General features: G+C 41.1%; 1 protein-coding gene across 1 annotated transcript in view; it reads right to left on the reverse strand.

Moving 5' to 3' along the window:
* The window catches only part of LOC121925825 (cytoplasmic tyrosine-protein kinase BMX-like), a 38,946-nt gene that overhangs the window by 4,544 nt on the left and 14,084 nt on the right, over positions 1–20,318 (reverse strand). The window lies entirely within an intron of this gene.

Raw genomic sequence — 20,318 nt, forward strand, 5'->3', positions numbered from 1 at the left:
GTGAAGTAGTGAGGGTGATCCCAGGGTCAAAATACTAAAAAGAGAAGGGAGTTCAGAACAGATGGGAGTTTCTCAAAGGGAGATACTGAAGGCAACAATTTCAAACAGTTCCGTGAGAAAGAAAATGGAGGTGTCTCAAGAACCAGTGATGACTAAGGAACTTTCAACTGAGCTAAGTTTGAAACGGAACATTATGGGGGAAATCATGAAAAAGGAATTCAAAGAAATAGCAGGCTTTGTAGGGGTAAAATCAGAAAAGCAAGTGCAGAATGAACTGAGGCTTGTTAAGAGAGTTTAAGAATAATAAAAGGGCTTTTTGGATAGGTCCGCAGCAAAAGAAGAAGAAGGAAACGGTAGGGCCACTGCGTGGAGAAGATGGCAAAATGCTAACAGAAGACAGAGAAAAGGCAGAATTACTCAACACTTCTTGCCTCAGTCTTCTCAGAAAAGGCAAAGGGTGCTCAACCTGAGGATAATGGAGCAGAGGACGAAAGGGGAATTTCAGCACAAATAAAGTAAAGCGTAGTACAGGAATACCTGTTAATCTAAAGAATTTAAGTCTCCGGGACCAGATGAGCTACATCCAGGGTATTAAAGAACTGGCAAATGTAATATCGGAGCCATTGGCAATCATATTTGAAAACTCCGGGGAACAGGAGAAGTCCCAGACTGAAGGAGGGCAACGTTGTCCCCATCTTCAAAAGGGGAAAAAAGAGGAGCCCAACAATATCGTCCAGTTAGTCTGACATCAGTACTAGGAAAGATTCTAGAGCAGATCATTAAACAGAGAGCTGTGAACATCTAGAAGGGAATGTCAATCACAAAAAGTCAACACGGGTTTCAGAGAAACAAGTCATGCCAGACAAATCTGATCTCTTTGCTTTGATAAAATTACCAGCTTGTAGATGAAGGGAATGCTGTGGATATATATATCTTGATTTCAGCAAGGCCTTTGACAAGGTTTCCCATGACAATCTGCAAACAAGTTTGTAAAATGTGGGAGACAAGGCAACTGTTACATGGATTAGTAATTGGTTGACTGGCCGAAGCCAAAGGGTGCTCAGCAATGCACCTTCATCCTGGAGAGAAGTGACCAGTGGGGTCCCACAGGGCTTCTGCCTGGGGCCAGTGTTATCAACATCTTTACAGGACTTGGATGACAGAAGGGGGGGCATACTTACAAATTTGCAGATGACACCAATTAGGAGGAATAGCTAATATCAGGAGGACAGGATCAAAATCAAAATACCTGAATAGACTAGAAAGCTGGGCAAAGCTAACAAAATGAAATTCAACACAGGAGAAATGTAAGGTACTGCACTTAGGGCGGAAAAGGAAATGCACAGATATAGGATGGGGGACACCTGGCTGGACGAGACTACATGTGAAAGGGATCTAGGAGTCAAGTAGACCACAAGTTGAACATGAGTCAACATGTGATGTGGGCAGCTTAAAAAGGCCAATGCGATTTTAGGCTGCAATCAATAGAAGTATAGTGTCTAGATCAAGGAGGTAATAGTTCCATTCTATTTCTGCTCTGGTCAGACCCCACCTGGAATATGGGTCCAGTCTGGGCACCACAGTTCAAAAGGACATTGAGAAACTGGAGCGTGTCCAAAGAAAGGCGACTAAAATGGTGACGGGTCTGGAAACCATGCCTATGAGGAACGGCTTGGGGAGCTGGGGGTGTTAACCTGGAGAAAAGAAGGTTAAGAGGTGATATGATAGCCTGTGTAAAATATTTGAGAGATGTCATATTGAGAGGGAGCAAGCTTGTTTTTTTCTGCTGCTCCAGAAGAACAGGACCCGGAACAATGGATGCAAGCTAAAGGAAAAAGATTCCACCTCAATATTAGGAGGAACTTCCTGACAGTAAGGGCTGTTCGACAGTGGAATAAACTCCCTTGGAGTTTGGTGGAGTCCCTCCTTGTAGGTCTTTAGACAGAGGCTGGATGGCCACTGTTGGGGATTTTGATTGAGATTTCCTGCATGGCAGGGGGTTGGACTGGATGGCCCTTGTGGTGCTTCCAACTCTACAATTCTATGATGCAGGATTTCCACTGAAAAGGATTGTTCAGGGAAGTGTGAGCTGACATGGCAGCTCTGGGGTTGAGGCAAGCACATACATCAGTGGGTGGTGGTTGTTGGAACATAGATTAATGAAAGTTTTGGAAATAAAAAGGCTATATCCACTTTCTGTGGAAAAAGGAGGAATACAGTCTGATTGTTCAAAAGAGTGCTGAGTTCTGGGCTCAGCACTTTTGGAAAGGTATTTTGTTGAGCCTGCAAGTGTTACCCTGCAAAAAAGAAACTTGTTTTTCCTACTCCGATGTTTACAGTCCCGCTTCAACATAAACTGGAAGGAAATCTAATATTACATTTTCTCTAATATTAGCATTTCCCAGCAAGTTCTTTTTTTGTCCCAGAAGCATGCCAGGATGGCTCCCTGATGGAGTAAGAAGGGCTTGGAGCAGGCTACAGGCTGACATTTAGTGCCGGTCTGTTGAACCCCTGACTTGAGAAGAAAAAAAAAAAATCTCTTCTAAAAGAAAGGCCAACAGCTTCCAACTTAATTACCCTCCCAGATTTGGGAGATTACTGTCCTGTCATCGTCTATTTTTCACCGCCTATCTTCTGCCAATCTTTTTTTTTTGTTTAATGTCTTTAATGTCTTAATGTTTTTATACATTATTGTTTAATTCTGTTTTTACTACTGGGAAGGGGGAGGGTAGGTCACTCTAGGGTTTTATTTTTTTAAACTCTATTGTAATTGATGTATTTATTGTTGTAACCTGCCTGGATTTCTTCATGAGTGGGCGGGCGAAATAAATCTTTTATTATTATTATAAATTCTGGAAGAGGACAAAAGAGTCAGCTGCTAAATTTAAAAAATTGTGTCTCTCAGTGGTGTCTATACATCTCTAGGTTGAGGGTCTAAAGTATCAAAGTAGGAGGGAAATGGCAAGAGAAGAAGCTGCAGGTGGTAAAATGTTGAAAGTCCACCTCTTGCCACCCTGCTGCTGCATGCCACACAATGTAATGACATAACAAAAGGGGGACATCAGGATCTGTTAACAGTGACACACAGCATGTGATCACTGTAATATGAGTCCGAGACAGATGGGCCAAAAGCGGTGTACCGCCGCTGATACTACAGCTCCAGAACCCTAGCACCTCATGGCGGTGGTCAATGGCGGCCTCATGTCCATATGGGAGCCGATATCTTGACATAAGCAATGTGCAGCAACAGACATTGCTGTGCGTCACTACGTTATTGGCACGCCAGGGCGGACTGTGAGGTGCACTGGGTGCCTTAGAAAGAACCTGATTTCACAGGTTCTTTTACTCCGGAGGGACACTGTGTAGTTTGGCTGCTGCGGGGTCCCTCCAGAGTTAAAACGGGAGCCTCCAGTCCACGTTTTCGGCGTCTGTCAAGCCCAGGGTTTACGTGGGCTGCCTTTGAAGAACTTATGAGGTTTCCAAAGGAAATTTCCAATAGGGATGTTTCCAAAGAACGCAGCCAATTGTTATCTAGAGGGACACACAACTCCTTATTGCAACAGCTCCAGTGGCTCTCAGTTCGCTTTCATGCACAATCTAAAGGGCTGGTTATAACCTACAGAGCTCTGAAAGACTGTATCTCCCCCTCTGAGCAGTCTGTTTGGAGGCCTTTCTCTCTTCTCACTGTTGGAACACAGAAGAGGGTGCCTGCTCCCAGGCTCTGGAACTCTTTCTATAGAGAGAGGTTAAAGTGGGTGCCTTCCTCGCTATCTTTCCATAGGCAGGTGAGGACCAAAACATGGCAGCCCTATAGGGGTTGACTGCCAAAGGAAAAGGCCTTTAGAATGTACTACAGTATATTGTTTATCTTTATTTCCCTTTGTTGGCCACACTTTTAATTGCTTTAATTCTATTGTCAGTTTAATTATATTTTTAACTTGGTATGATGGAAGTTTTTTAGCTTTCTGTTTTAACTTTAGTAAGTTGTCTTGAGCCCCATACTGGGAAGTGTTGAGATACAAAAACAACAGAAAATTTTGCTGAATTGTGTGTGTGTGTTGTTGTGACTTCAAGTAGTTTGACTTATGGGGACTCTAAGGCGAATCAATCACAAGGTTTTCTTGGCATGTTTCTCAGAGGGAGTTGGCCATTGCCACCTGCTGGGCTGAGGAGAATGTGACTTGCCCAAAGTCAACCACTGGATTTTATTCATTCAAAGAGACAGGCAACACTCACCATTCAATACTGCCTATCAAGAGGTATTAACTTCTGTCTCCAGCTCAATAAGACAAATGCTTTCCTGCACTAATGTTTTGAATAGTGCCTCTCTGCAAAATGCATCAAAGCACAATAGAACTGACTGATCAAAAGAATAGACAATCCCTGTTGCATCTGATTCTTAAAAGTCCATGCAACAAGGAACACCTCCAGAGTTAGCTGTACTTAAGCATACAGCTGCTGCTGTGTATATCATTTATGTGCACAAAAATCATTCCTCCAAAGGCAAAAGCCTCTTGAGACCAAGAGAAATTGTATCACATGTGAAGAGAATTTCTCAGCTTGCTCAGTCTAGAAGAATGAACAGTAAAGGATATATATACAACTTTCTTGTTGTCATTGGCTTCAAGCTGGCTTTGACGTATAGTGACACTGTAAATAAAGATCATCGACATCCCTGTTCAGGTCTTGTAGACCCAGGGCTGTGACTCCCTTGATTGTCAATCCACCTGTATCCTACTGCCTTCAGCTTTACTGAGCATTACCGTCTTTTTAATGAGCCATGCCATCCATAGAGAGCCGTGTTGTGTAGTGGTTTGAGTGCTGGATCTTGGTTTTAGGAGACTGGGATTCAAATCTCCATCCAGCCATGAAAACCCACTGGGTGACTCAGGCAATTCATACTGTCTGACCTCAGAGTAACCCCACCTGAACAAACTTGCCAAGAAAACCCGATATAAGTTTGCCTTAGGGTTTCTTAAGTCAGAAATGACTTGAAGGCACACAGCAACAGCATGTCTTCTCATGATAGGCCAAAATATGATAGTCGTGCTTGCATAAATAACATAAATCACCAATCCATCTTATTTTGGAAGCTAAGTAGGGTCAGGTCGATTAGTATTTTGATGGGAAACTGGCAACAAATTGCAGGTGCTGAGGGTAGTTTCAGAGGAAGGAAGTAGGAAAGCCACCTTGGAATATCCTTGCCTAAGAAAACCCATGAAATTTATGCAGTACAATAAGTCAAAGGTGACTTGAAAGCACAAGCCACACACACACACACACCAACCACACACACACAGTCTGAGTATTTTGGCTCCGAGAAAGTTTAGGCTTGGTTGCTCTGAAACCCATTAATCTGTATTTTTGGCAGTTTGAAGACAGTATCTACAAAACACTTCTCCAGCACCATACCAAATAAGTTAATTCTTTTCCTGTCGCCTTTCTCACTTCCCAGCACTCGTAACCATATATAAGAATTAGAAATATGGAACGGACATTCCAACTATGGCATTTCATGATATATCTTTACACTTCAGGATCATCTAGTTCCCCATAGCTCCCCATCCAGCTTCTTATTGAAACAATAGAGATTTAAAAACAAGGGTCTGCCTGCCCCAAACATGTTTTAATCTGCCCTGATACACTAGAGCAACAATGCTCTTGTAGATATTTCCAGAGGGTAGCCATGTCAGTCTGCTATAGCAAAACCAACAAAGAGCCTTGTGTTGCCTTGAAGATTAGCAATTATATTGGCACACATTTCATGGACCCAAGCCCTTCTTCAAAGGCCAGTGGCAGCATCATTGAAGTGGGCTGGAATAGAATAAAGCTGTCAGCATCATGGTGCAAGTGATTGGTAAATGATTAACACTGAGTTAATGTGGTAAAGAAGGATTGGATTTATCTGTTCTTCCTGAATAAGACTGCCTTTGGAATGAGAAGATGGCAGTCTGAACCAGTGGAGTTGATAGATATTCAAATTGACACATGGCATAACCTATTATGAAAAAAAAAGTTTTCAGAGATTGGTAAATGTGTACGCAAAGTCAGCCTTGACAGAGAAGGGGATATTATAAAAGCAAGAACTAATACTGTGAGCTTGAAAGCTAGGTCTGCAGCAAATCAGTCAGGGGGGGGGACCATTTTCTTACACTTACCACTTGCTGGGTATAAAATTACTGATAATCTCAAAGAAGAGAAAATGTTAATCTTACATTTTAGTTTTGTGTTGCCAACAGTAAGCAAAATGAATTAATTAATAAGGGCCAATTCAATATGCTTTTGGTCGCTCCATTTGGTTTTACGAGCAGAGTGCTTTGTAACTGCTATGTTCTATTGAATCCGGGGACTGTAGTTTGCCAAGGCCTAGAGGCCCTGGTTGAAAAGTGATAAAACGCTCCTCCCAAGGTCTCCATAGGATGCAATCATGGCATTTAAAGTTAAGAGTGCTACAGACACACAGTGTGAATTGGCCCTGCACGTTCAGATATTGCTACTTGCTTCTTAGGTCTATAGGGCAGCCATTACCGCATCAGTCATTAATGACAGAGCTTGAAAAGCTGGCTGGGGAATCTGAAGGTTGTAGTTTTTTTTAAAATAAACTTTCAAGCCTAATTCAGGCAATACAAACACTGAACTTGTGATTTGAATAGAAAAAGTAACAATTCTCAATAGTTGCTATTCCCCATGATTTCTTAATACATATTAAAGCTAGAAAAGAATGGAATATTCACTATATGATTATAACCTTTATTTATGAAGCGCTGTAAATTAACAAGCGCTGTACATGCAATCCTTTTAGTTAGAACGTTCCAGCCCTCAGGCTTACAATCTAAAAAAGACATGACACAGAAGGAGAAGGGAGTGGTGACAGGAAAGGGTAAGAGGCCAGCAGTTCCTCTCACCTCCGAGGCCGGAAAGGCAGATGGACTGAAGGAGGGCTTGGCTTCAAAATGGAAGGTTAATCATTATCCAGGGAAAATACATACTCACAAGTAGGATAATGCATATACAGTACATCTATCTTCCCAATATCTCTAAAATTAGATGCGGTTAATTATATCTGGGTTGTCCCTTATATAAAATAGATCTGAGAACGACCATTGCTTTCCTGAACTATTTGTGAATTGAATTGGCACGTTAGTCGAAATCAGTTTTTTAAAAGCCATAACTTTTAATTGTTCTAAGATAACAACCTTTTAAAGGAAATTCATGCCCAATGTAAGATTTTGCAGCTAATGAGGACTAGCTTAAAGACACACTTAAAAAGGCTTATTAAATGTAGTTTAAAATTCCAGGAGGAATAATTCAGTGTTGATTGCCACAACATTTACAAATGCATTGGGATTCTTCAGGATAAAGCTTCTGTCATGTAACTGACCTGCATCATTAATGAAATTGTGGGAAAGGAGACTTCACATATTTCCTCCCCAAATTCCCTTGTTTTTTTTTATATCTTGCCACACACACACACACACACGAACTTACAAGGGGAAATTATTTAATAGTTACACGATGCTTTGGGTTAGTTGTGCCAGGAGCCCCCTTGCTTTACTTTGAAGACTTGAGAACTATGACCTTCTCATTCTCCTTATGCTCTTTAGAATTTAGTGTGTGTGTGTGTTGTGGTGTTGTGTGTGAGGGTGGGTGTAATGCCGTGAAGTCACTTGTCACTTAGTTTACCCCATTAATGTGTAGCTTGTAGCTTCTCAAAGGACAGAGACAACTTGGATCTCAAGAGGAGCATCTTTTTTTGTCTTCCTAATGGAACTTAAAATTATTTCCTGGAGCACTCATATGGCCAGAAGGAGGACGGCCTGCCTGCACAAATGCCCTCTACACCACCTGAACTGAGAAGAGCTCATCTTGACAAAATGCAAAACATCATCATAATTCCCCCTCTCCTGTATGATTTCAACACCTTGTCTGACAAAGAGCCAGTGAGCTTGAAAGCTTTCAACATGCATTTTGTCATTTTGGTTGGTCTGATAAAGATATAACTGTTTTATGGATTTTGGATGTTACTGCATTTGCTACAAAGCCAATATGCTTCCCCCGGAATATTTTATGGTAACCTCATTATTTTCATAGGGTTTTCTTAGGGAAGGAATCTCAGAGATGGTTTGCCAGTCCCTTCCTCTGAAAATAGCAATAGCCTATAGGCACACTCATAATAAAATTAATGGAATGTGAGACACAAGAGGTTAAAATGGAACGTTATGATGAGATGGCAGTAGGAGTATGAGCAATGCAGAATTAAGCTTTGTCAGGCTAATATTTCTGTTACAGCTCAGTGCTTCAAGGGACTGAGGAACTGTATGTCACAGGGTATGATGCACTGTATTATACACCTGGCCTTTTTCCACTTGCTGCTTCTCTTTGGCTTGGGGTGGGCCTGTCAAGGTGCATCAGGTGCAGTCACAAAGGCCGGACAGACATAAGCTTCACAGCTATTGAGAGCTAAGGGTTGGAAGGAGAGCTTGTCTTTGTAAAGCAGGCCTGGGCAATAGCAGAGGACCCAGGAGTGAAACCATCCCATTTCTCCTCATCATTATCCTATTGCCACTGATGAAACCAAAGATGACTAGAAGGCCACTTTCAGTTTGGGGAAAAAAGGAGAAAAATGTCAGAGTCAATACAGAGGTGGCACTTATTGGGAGAAATGTGTACATTGGGGGTTTCTAGGGGTGTGAGTTCTCAATTTTTGGCAAAAACTTAGTGATGGGAGGCTCCAAAGGCTAATGAACCACACAAAGGGCTTTGGCGAGGCTACACATGGCTCATGGGCCACACAATCTTACAGATATAAAGCAATGTTTACGTCGGCCCCTACATTTGTGGCTTTGATTTTTGTGGATTTGATTATTCATGGATTTGATTAATAGGTTCTCTCTAGCAATCCCAGGTCCCCCAGCACAACTCTGCCGACACTGACCATAGAGTCATGCTGGAGGACTTAGAGATTCCTAGAGATAACACTTCCTAGGCATTTGTAGATCCCCCAGCATGATTTATGGTCAACGTTCACCTGAGGTTGACTACAGAGTTGCGTAGGAGGACCTGGATATCCTAGAGATATGTTCCTCCAGTAAAAAAAGAAAAGAAAGTTTTTTTTTTATTGCATTTTCCCCTTGGGCTTCTGCACCCCCAGCTCCAGCAATGTGGAAGCCATTGTCCAGTCACCCCTCCTAACTTGCAGATCTGGCATCGGCGCCCTCGATTACCACAGAGGGGCAACCTCCATTGTCTCCAATGGCGTGCACAGGGGGGCACATCCCATTCAAGCCTATGAGGCTGGAAATGCCCAAGCCCCATTTGCATGAGGGTGGTGGTGGTCCGGAATGGACCCCACGAAAACGGAGAGCCAACTGTATATGCATTACAGTCAATGTCAGTTATAAAGCCTCTCACAAAGTAGCTCTTTTGGGGGGGGCGCTCGTGAGCGGCAGCGCGGAGGAGGAGGTGTGGCCGGAACAACTGGGGCTATAAGCCCCCAACGCTCCCGACTCCGGCGGCGGCAGCGCTCGTGGGCGGCGGTGCGGAGGAGGAGGTGTGGCCGGAACAACTGGGGCTATAAAGCCCCAACGCTCCCGACCCGTGGCGGCGGCGCTGCGTGGTTGCGGCGCGGAGGAGGAGGTGTGGCCGGAAACCTGGGGCTATAAAGCCCCAAACGCTCCCGACCCGGGACGGCGGCGCTCGTGGGCGGCGGCACGGAGAGGAGGTGTGGCCGGATCCCCCACGCTTTTTGGGGAGAGTAAGCGCTTTGTCATCAACCACCCCGACGCCACGCATGGGGAAGGCAGACGAGAGTGATGTGAGATTAATCTCACAGCCCTGTTGAGTGATAAGTCAGGTCCTTATTAGATCTGGGTTTCCACCCACAAAGGGGGGTTATTTTGGGGGGCTCGCGGGGGGCCTGTGGCTATCTTCCTGACGCTGATGTTCATGGGGAAATTGGGGGGGGGAGGTAGAGAGGGCTGCAGAGTAGCCATTATCAGGCAGGAAAGCTGGCTCCAGTTTGCCTTTTTTTTTTTCTATGATTCAGCATCTACAAGATAGGAAGAAATAGGAAAGAAGTTTCTAATTCAATTGCATGATAAATGGCCCGGACTGAAATTGGGACAAACATAGAGTGACTGTTGAGGAATGATATGATGGCTGCACGGAAGAAAAAGATATAAATAAGAAAAAAAAAAAAGATTGTTTGATGATAAGTGACCTAGAAATTGGCAACTAGTTAAGATATGGCAACAGCCACTTAGATCAAAACACAAACTCAATTGGCAAACTTTTGGCCAAAAAAAAATTTTTCAATTCAATCAAGAAGGGGTCAATGGAATTACCGACGAAAACAAACTGATATCACAATGACAAGATTAAAAGAACTGAGAGAATTCAAAGCACAAAGTAGACAAGAACTTAAGGAGACCAGGGAAGAAATTAGGCAGATATGCAAAAGAAATTGAGGGATTAGCAAAAAAATAGACAGAGTTACAAGAGAAGTAACGGAAATAAGAGAGGAGGTAGAGGAATTAACAGGGAAAACTAAAGATTTAGATAAAAAGACAGAGAAAAGAAAAAAAGACAGAGAGCAGGACAAGAGAGATATATTATTGCAGGACGTAAGATACAGGGAAGGGAGTGCCAAGATTAGAGGACTACCAGAAAGAGAGAATGACAATTATTTGAAAGACTGATACCGGATTAGCAAAAATCATGGAAATGCAGATGAATTTTGGAATGCAAATTGAAAAAATATTTGAATAAATTCGACATTTGCAAGGGAAAGAAACTTGCTAGGACGTGGCAATCTGTTGCACAATAATAAAGAATTCGAGAGAGGTTATGTCAGTCAATTACGAGGGAAAGTTAGTGATCGAGGGGAAAGAAATTGAGGGTATTTCGAGATTTACCTGCCTATGTGTTAAAAAAAAGGCAAGAATACAGATTCCTCACACAATTGCTACAAAGAAGATATAAGAACAGAGGGAAAAGGTAGAAGGCATCACATGACATACAAACAGAGAAGATATAAAATAAACACCATAGATAAAGCAAAGGAATTCTTTAAGAGATTAAGAGGACAGATGAGAAAAGAGAAAGAGGAGGACCATAAAGAAAGAGACGAAAAGAGAAAAAAGGAAAAAAAAATACCAGGAAGAAGGAATAAAGTAATGAGGATTTAGAGCCATCAGAATTAGGAGAAGAGGAAGATATAATTGATACTGATTTAGAAAGACAAGGTTCAATAGGAGAAGAGGTGGAAGAAGGTGAAGTAAACCTGGGAGAAGAGTGATTGGGAAAAAGATAGAGACTAGATGATAGGGACAAATGGAATTAAAATTAAAATTGGATCCCTTACGTAAAAGTTTGAATAAAAACCAAAAAGAAGGGAGATATTTCATTATTTGGAAAAAAGCCAATTGGACATAATATGTATTCAGAGACAAAAGTTAGGGACAATGAAATAAAATATTAAGAAACCCGAAATAGGAAGTCTCTTTTACTCGTCGGATAAGAAAAAAAGAGACGAGGAGTGGCAGTATTTGTGAGTAGAAATAACTAGGCTACAGAGATTTTTAAAGATAAGGATGGCAGATATGTTGCCATCGAATTACAGTGGAAATGAATAAAAGAAATAATCAATGTATATGCTCCTCTAGAAAATAAGAACGCATTTTTCAAAAACTTAAATAAAACTTGACAAAATGTTACGGGAGAACATATAAAGGGCGGGTGACTTCAATGGAGTTATGTTAAAAGTACTACAAAGTATGGGAATAGAGTCTCGCTTTTTGACAAATATATCTCATTTTTATACAAAACAGAGAATACAATTAACAATAAATGGACAAAAAACGGACATATTCCAGGTAGAAAGGAACAAAACAGGTTCCTCTTCTCCCTACTTTTATAGCAACCTTGAAGTCTAAATAATGCAATCAGGGAAATAGGGAAATAAGGGGAACTAAGATAAAGGTGTGAATACAAACTCAGAACTCCGCGCTTATCGGACGACATGGTTATAATTTTGGAATACCAATTAGAAAGTATAGACAGCTTGTTTAATGATGGAAAGAATTTGGAAAATACTCTGAATAAAATAAATAAAGAAAAGACGCAGAGGATCACTAAAAATATGAAAAAGGAAAAGGAAGTGGAATGGGCTAATTAACAGGATTGAAAGTGTGAAGAAGGTAAAATATTTGGGTATTGGTAACCAATAAAAAGATAGGAATTGGTTTGGAAATAATTATAAAAAGCTTTGATACGATTAAGAAAGATCTCTTGAGTGGAATAATTTGGATTTGTCATTATTGGTATTGGCAGAGTGGCAACTTTGAAATGAATGTATTGCCAAAATTTTGTTTTTAATCAGAATATACCTGTTATAGTTAAAGATAAAGTATTTACAGATTGGGACAAAGATTAAAACTTCTTATGGAGAGGGAAAAAAGCCAATTAAGCATCAATTGTAAGAAGGGAAGCGAAAAGGAGGATGTGCCTGCCGATTTAAAATTTATTTTTGGGCGTGGGGGGTTAATGTGGATCCAGGATTGGATAAAAGTGGATAAAACTACACTGTTGAATGTGGAAGCATGCAATATGCGTTATGGCTGGCATGCGTACCTATGGTATCAGAGGCACCAGATTAATATAGATTTCTTACACCACGCGATTCGCAACCTCTATTAGAAAGGGAACATAATTAGGAAACAATATTATTCAAATCCGTGGGATACAACTCAGGAGGCATTCTTCGGGAGATGGGAAACGAAGAAGAACTGGTTAAGATAAGGGATTTATTAAAGATAAAACAGAATGGGGAAACAGAACATAAAAACTAAGAAGAGTTGGAAACGGAAGGAAAAACGTAAATGTTTGGAGTATTTACAATTAAATCTAATTTAAACAGACGTAATGAATGATGGATTTGAAACAAAAGAAAATAATATGGGATAAAAATTCTATGGGGAAAGGATAAAGGTAAAATTGCAAAGCATATAAGATCTTATGGCATATGAATTGAAAAATGAAAATGTCACTGATAAATGATAAAATGGTCTAAGAGATAGGAGAGTATTCCGTTGAAAATTGGGAGAACTCTTGGAAAAACTGCCAAATTTACAGTAGCACAAACTTAAAAAGAAAATTACTGAAAGTATATAATCGATGGTATTTTACAACCAGGTGAAAATTGCTAAATGTACAAATTGAGTAAAGACAAATGTTGGAAATGTGAAAATGAAAGGGGATCCTACTATCATAGGTGGTGGAGTTGCTCCCGAATTAAGTAACTTCTGGAAAAGATACATAATACGATACAAAAATGTTAGACATACAGTACACGATGCGACCGGAAATATATTTATTGAATATGACGGTATTTTTGGGGGAAAAAAATGAAAAAAAATTTGGAGATAATGTTATAATACCTCATAACAGCTGCTAGAATATTGCTAGACAAATTGGAAAGAATAAGATAATACCGGACATAGAAGAAGGGTTACAAAAAGTATTGGACTAAAAAAATATGGATGAGTTGACACTGATACTAAAAAACAAAAAAGAAGAGGTGGATGATTGGAAAGATTGTAGAAGACTTTTTGAAGAAATATTGGCATTTAAATAGAAAGCAATATATAGGAGGACGATTATTATATGTGAGTAAAAAAGAAAGCCGAAGGATGATAACATAATGAATAGAATGGATGAAGTAAGGTGTGTTATATTAATAGGAGAAAGGTAAGCAAGGATGGTTTACATGGGGTATATGTGATTGCAATTGGCTGGGACAACAGAAATAAGATGTAACAGAAACATTTGGAAGTGTGGAAATCAATGTAGTGGTTTTTTAATCAATAAAAAAATTAAAAAAAACAAAGTAGCTCTTTTAAAACTTTTAACCGCAACCAGCTCTCTTTCCCTAATCTGTTGTCTAGCTTGATGTTTTTAGAGCAAGTGGCATTGAGAGGTGCTGAAGGAGACCTGGAGAACACAGATTTTGTTTTTGTTTCGCTATGGACTGCATTTTTGGCAGGAAACAAGGCATAATTGATCTCACGGTTGCTGTAGGGGTCTACCTACATAGGCAAAGTAAAACAAGCAGCTGTTCTAGAATTTTTTGCTCAGCTATGTTGAACGCAAAAGCAGAGAAAAAGAGGAGAGCAGATAAATTCTCAGCATCCCAACATATTTAAAAAGTAAAGATGGAAATTATAGAAAGAGACAGTGGCTCCCCACTCCTGGTGTCATCTGTGCAGGCCGGCTGCTGGGGCTTCTGGGGGGATGGCCAAAAGGATACACTCAGCCCTCTTGGCTGCACTGGCACTAGTCTCCTCATGAGAAGACTGGCACTGGCCCTTGTCACCCTGCAGCAGGAAGAAGACTGACCAGTTGTTCCACCAATTCTGGGGTGTCACAGTGTAAACCGCACCCCCCTCCGCATTTCCCTAATGATGCCATTGAGAAAGGAGAGGCTGGTGAAGCCTTGTAGTAGTTCTGGAAGATTTCAAATGTGCATATTTATTAGGCAATTAACACAGCCTCTTCCTTAGCCTACCCAATCAATTTTAATTTGTATATTTTAATGAATGTATTTATGTGCATGTATTTTAATTGTTTTATAGTATATATTTTAACTGTTGGTTTTTTTGTGTTTTTTTTAAATGTAGTTAATGTGTTGTACTGTCCTGACCTTGAGGTAAGAAGGGAAGAAATAAATGTTGTGTTAGGCAAGATTCGGAACTGGTTGTTCTATTTTACTGTTAGATGTTTACGGAAATATGTTGAACTGCTCTCCTTTTTGTAGCTGTGGAGCCTATCCTTATTTTCTCTCCATGTTATTTCTGCTTCTGGTACCGGTTTCTATAAAGAAGTGATTATTTATTTTATCCTGCTCTTTTCCCAGAACTGGGACTCAGAGCGGCTTCACAGCATAAAAACAGTACAATTAAAAACATAGAAAAAAGTATATAAAAAGGATTACATTATTACGGTATTAAAACAGATTAGTATTAAAAGAATAAAATGCATTTAAAAAGATAAAACGCTATACAGTAAGAGAAAAAGAAACTATATCAGGTTTTAAAATGGTACAACATCCCAGCCTGTCTTAAACAATTCCTTAAAACGCCTGTGTGAACAAGTAGGTCTTTAACCTGTTGGCGGAAGACCATCAAGGAGGGAGCTGATCCCCTGGCAGGGATTCCAGAGTCTATAGGACAACCACCGAGTAGGCCCGCTTTCGCTCCCCCCACCAACTGTGCTTGTGATGGGTGACGGCCAAGAAAACATCTACGTCATTAACTGAGGGAGGATACCTGTAGTTGTCTGCATGCATAAAAGTAAGCAGGCCCTTGACCTCTCATCCCTTGGATTACTTGGAAGAGAGCATAGTTTCTCACTTAATAAATAATCACTTTGGTGTCCTTTCTGAATAAAGCAAAGCTTAATGGATGCTCTAATTTGCTTCCTTTTGTGTGGGGCAGAAATGAACTGACCGACTGAGAACAAGCAACAACTACTGAAATGACTGATGGATACAGTGCTTAATAAGTGTTTCTGAAGTGCATTCTCTCTGACATGAAGTTCTACAACTTCCAAGGGCAGAAAAGATGGTTGTAGAAACATTGGTTAAGTGAGATTTTATGGTGACAACTGAATGGAACCTCCACAGGTCAATGAAAATTTTAGTCCTAGTACAGATGAACTATTCTTCTGCTGTTTTGTCATAAATGGTTCTAAATACTTTTCTGGAAATCAACTGTGAAACAGCTTTTCTTTTTGCTCTTTCAGATTTGTATTTTGTTGATTCTTTAAGTAAGTTTTGAAATGTGTTCTTCAACAATGGAGAGTTCAGTATGGTCAGGATCCCAGTTAAGGAGCAGAGAGAGATACAGTAGCTTAGCTTTAGAAAATAGAGTAAAGGGCTTTATGATGGGAACCTTCTCAGAACTTTATCACATGAAGCCCATTCGTGCTGGCAATCAGGCAAGTCAGTGGTAATGCAAACATACAGGGGTTTGTGGAGCCCTTTATTTGCACATCTTTGCAATTATGGCAATTGGGCTGCCCAGCATTGCACTCAGCCTCCTTGCCCTATCCCTACCCAAAATGCTGTCATTTCATTTTATATTTACTGTTAAAACACAATTCGAAAATTCTGGTAATGCGATGTAAGTTTTTAAAAAAGAAAAGCAAAGAAATACAAAAACAAAAGCTAATCAAGTTTTGCTGGGAATAGCAGGGGAGGAACGGGGAAGAGGAGGATGTAACACTGCAATGATGCCAGTGATGGGTTTGCACTTGAGGATGCCCTAATGTGTAGTATCGTTAAACGAGACAAATTACTAAGTGCTCATCTACGTTAAAAAAAACTGTAATTAGAGAGAAAAGCTGAAAGGAATTGGTGAAGAAGAGGGAAGAGGTGGAAAAGTCCCTGACATATGAGTTGTTATACAAGGGGTAGGAGGACTGACAGCAAGAAAGGGTGATAATTTGTACTATTTAGCCTTATTACTACTTACTTTTTTGAGGCATTCTTACTCTAACAATCATGGAAGGTGTTGTCGGAACTTCTAATAATCCTTTGTTGTTAAGATTTGACAGCTTCATAGGCAGGAAAAAATACAAAAGGGATGTTTTCAATCTGTCAGTGGGGATGAGATTTGGGGATGGAGATTGTCAGGATTGAGGTTAAAACACAAGCACACAGGGAAATGCTTGATGTGTGTGGGTTTGGCCATGACCTTCAGCAGAGTGGGCAAAGCTGATCTAGCACAGGCTGAATCAGTGGTGTCAAGACTCTTCATGTCCAAGTGCAGGTAGCCATGGAGGATGAAACAGGTGTCGGGGTTGGCAGAGGAGACACATGGCATGGCTACAATAGAACCTGAACTCACTGGGTTGGGAACCACATGTCTGGAGACATGGGGCGGGGTACAAACGCTGCTTTGTCGGCGCTCCCCGCGCGCGCCATGTGGCTCCGTGCGTGGAGCGGACAGGCCAAACCGCGCGACTCCCGGGGGCAAAAAAGAAAGCTCCTTCGGAGTTCTTCTTGCGGTGCCTTGTTGACTCGCGAGGGCCTGATGGCGCGGACGTCGCGACGTCATAGGCTCGCTACACGTCTGACGCTGTGCGTCAGTACGTAAAGATGGCGGCGCCTGTAAGAAGGGCGCCGCCACGTTGTAAAGTATAGGATACGTATAAGGTTAGGGGGGTGCGAAGCACCGCCCCTTCTAACCTAGTAGTATCGTGATACGTCTAATGGCGGGTTGTATCCGCCATATAAGCCCGGGTTGCAAGTGTTGGTGTGGGTTGTTTGAAGAAGTAGGAGTTGGAGGGTAATGTTGTGGAGTTGAGAGATCTAGTTTTATTAGTATAGCATGTGAATAAAGAGCACTTTGGGGACTTTTGTTTCTCTCGTGGTGTTATCAGAAGAAGCTTAGCAGCATTCGGTTTGCTGGTGTCCCTGGAGGGTTCCTGATTGTGCAGTTTCCTGGAAGAAATCATTGTGCTGTCATCCCACGCTTCGGCTTTTGGAAATTTCCAGCTCTAGTCTGCAGGGTCTATTTAACCCCAGGAACTCGTTGATGCTGACGTGTATATTTCTAAATGTATTTGGGAGGTACTGCCGTCATTTTTGGTACACATACTCTGTGGCTACACACACTCTTATTTGCAGTGTAAGCCCCATTTATGATCCAATTGTATACTCTCTATTGCTTTCTCATTAACAAGGGAACAACCATGGCCACCATTCACCAGCTCTTTAGGCCTGAAGCCCTTGATCAGAATTATTGTTCTTCTTTCACTTAGCTTAATGTCTAGCTTCTGCAGCCCACTTTTAAAAATTACATTAATGTCCATGTACCTTCTGACATGTAGTGTATGGGGACAAAAGTTGTCAGATAACCCAAAGTAGAATTCCAGTATATTTAATGCAAACAAGATCTTAACTTTAAAAATGAGGAAAGGCTCATAAAAAACTAATCTATAATTTAGTTATTATAGCTATTTTATGGTGCATTTCATTTTCAATCCCTAGGGTAGCTAGGGATTTAAATTTTCATTTAGGAAGAAAACACTAAAACAATTAAATATGAATAATGAAAATCCAAACATCATAATGTTTGCTTTAAAGGTGCTATAAAGTAGCAATATCTTAACAGTCAGATAAAAATAAACAAGACTGAAGTTATGTCTAGAAGTTGAGAAGAAACAGAAATATCTCCATCTCTACAAAAAGAGTATAAAGTAGGCGTCAGGTAGCTTACTCTTTGGGGAACAATGAACTGCCTAGTGTTTTTTTAAAGAGCTGAAAAGAGAAAATAATTGAAACAAAAGCACTGAGAAGACCCACATATGGTCTCAAGTGACATTTGGAATGCCCTGTTTCCAATGAATAAATGCATTTGTCTCTAACTACTGCCCTAATTCCAGTGTTTAAACTCAGATTTTGTTGCTTAGCTGGGTACTGTCATGGATGTCATTTTCTGATGGAACTGTGATTCCAAATATTCCAACAGAGAGACAGCTATCTCAGAAATGACTTGAAGGCACACCGAAACAACGCAACAACCTAGTAATCAGAGAAATATGTTGCTTCTTAACATGGAGTCTCTGTTGAGACCATTAGCAGTGTATATACTTCCCATCTTAGATTTGACTAATTGTTGAGGTGGATTACACCAAAGGCTATCTAGTCCAGCACTATATTTTTACACTGACTAACTGGATGGTTTAAGAAAGCAGGCACCCATGCGGATGATAGTATTTTCCCACTGTTCTTCTCCAGAGGAACAGTGGTATTCAGAGATATGCTGCATTTGATCCTAGTAGCACATCAGTATTACGACTAGCAATCACTGACAGTCCTTCTCCCCTGAGGATTTCTATTTTCTTTTTAAAAAAAAGATATTTAGGGCATGATTACAAAAGAGAGAGAGAGAGTGAAGAAAGGGAAATACATAGGCTATGAACAGGATTATATTTCCAAAAATCCCCCCAAACCGAAGCTGACTATGGCGCATTCTAGACGTGCGCAAAGTACGTACTAGGTACGTGCTAGGGTTAGGAAAGGGCATCCTTTCCGGTCGTCCTAACCCTAGTACGTACCTAGTACGTACAAAATTGCGGTACCCATTCTACATGGGCACCGCCATTGGGATGTCACAACCGCACCGCCTCCAAACGGAGCAGTGCAGAAGTGACGCCTGGTGCCGTGTGAAGGTGCCTGGGGCACCCTTTCCATGGCACCAGAAGAAGCTCCAAAATGGAGCTCCTTCCAGCTTTGCATTGCTGGGCACAGCCTTTAGATGGCTGCGCCAGTGACGGAAAGCAGAAAGGGGCCAAGCGTCCCCTTTCTTTTTGTCCCCGCTGCCATCAGGTGTCCTTGGGGCATGAAGCCCCAAGGACACCCCTTTCCAGGCCGTGGGGAAGCGGCCTTTTGTCACTTCCCTGTGGCCTGGAAAGTGGCGGATCAGGGCCACAGAGGCTGCCGTGGTGGCAGCTGAGGCCCCAATCCGGCGGGGAAAGGGGTGGGTACAGGCTGCCCCAAAGGGGCAGTCTGTAAACCGCCTATATTTCCAAAAATACATTTTCTTGAAACTGATATCGATAAAACATACATTTGTGTATAGCTAAAGCACTAAGATCTTCTGACCATTGAACAATGGATGGCAAATGTTTATCTTTCCAACCCTGGAGTATCAGTCTATTTGCAACAGTAAGCGCACAGAAGTTCCAATAATGTTGCCCTTTAGTTCCATTTCACATCACAGGAAAGTAATTTAAAAGAACATGTGCTTCTACAGATACCAAAGTTTTTTCTAATACAATATTAATGCATTGTAACAAAAGCAGCTAAAAATGAGAATGTACTGTATATAAAAACACACATTCCATTCATCACCAGATTTTGCTTCCTAGTTCTACAGTGGTAAGAGAAGGGATAGGAGCAGGAGTTACTTTCCTAGACAGTTACTTCTCCATTCAGGTAGCAAACCAAATGGAAGCTAGAATGGCCCCCTCCCTGCAATCTTTCTGTCAGCAGGCAAAACCCTTTTTATTCTAACAGATGTTTAATACAGCAAGTTTTGAAATAACAAGCTAGGAGATGCTGCATTGTAATTTATACTGTACTGTTTTCCATAGCGTTCTAATCTTTTTAATTGCATTTCATTCCTTCAGCAAGAGATTTGAAGTGTTCTGATATTGTGACTAGTAGTGGTGACTGACCTGGTCATAAAGCTCAGATATAAATTAGTAGCCCTGAGAACTTAGAAGAAGAGAGAGAGAGAGAGAGAGAGAGAGAG

This window comes from Sceloporus undulatus, chromosome 3 (assembly GCF_019175285.1).
Source record: "Sceloporus undulatus isolate JIND9_A2432 ecotype Alabama chromosome 3, SceUnd_v1.1, whole genome shotgun sequence".
NCBI lineage: Eukaryota > Metazoa > Chordata > Lepidosauria > Squamata > Phrynosomatidae > Sceloporus > Sceloporus undulatus.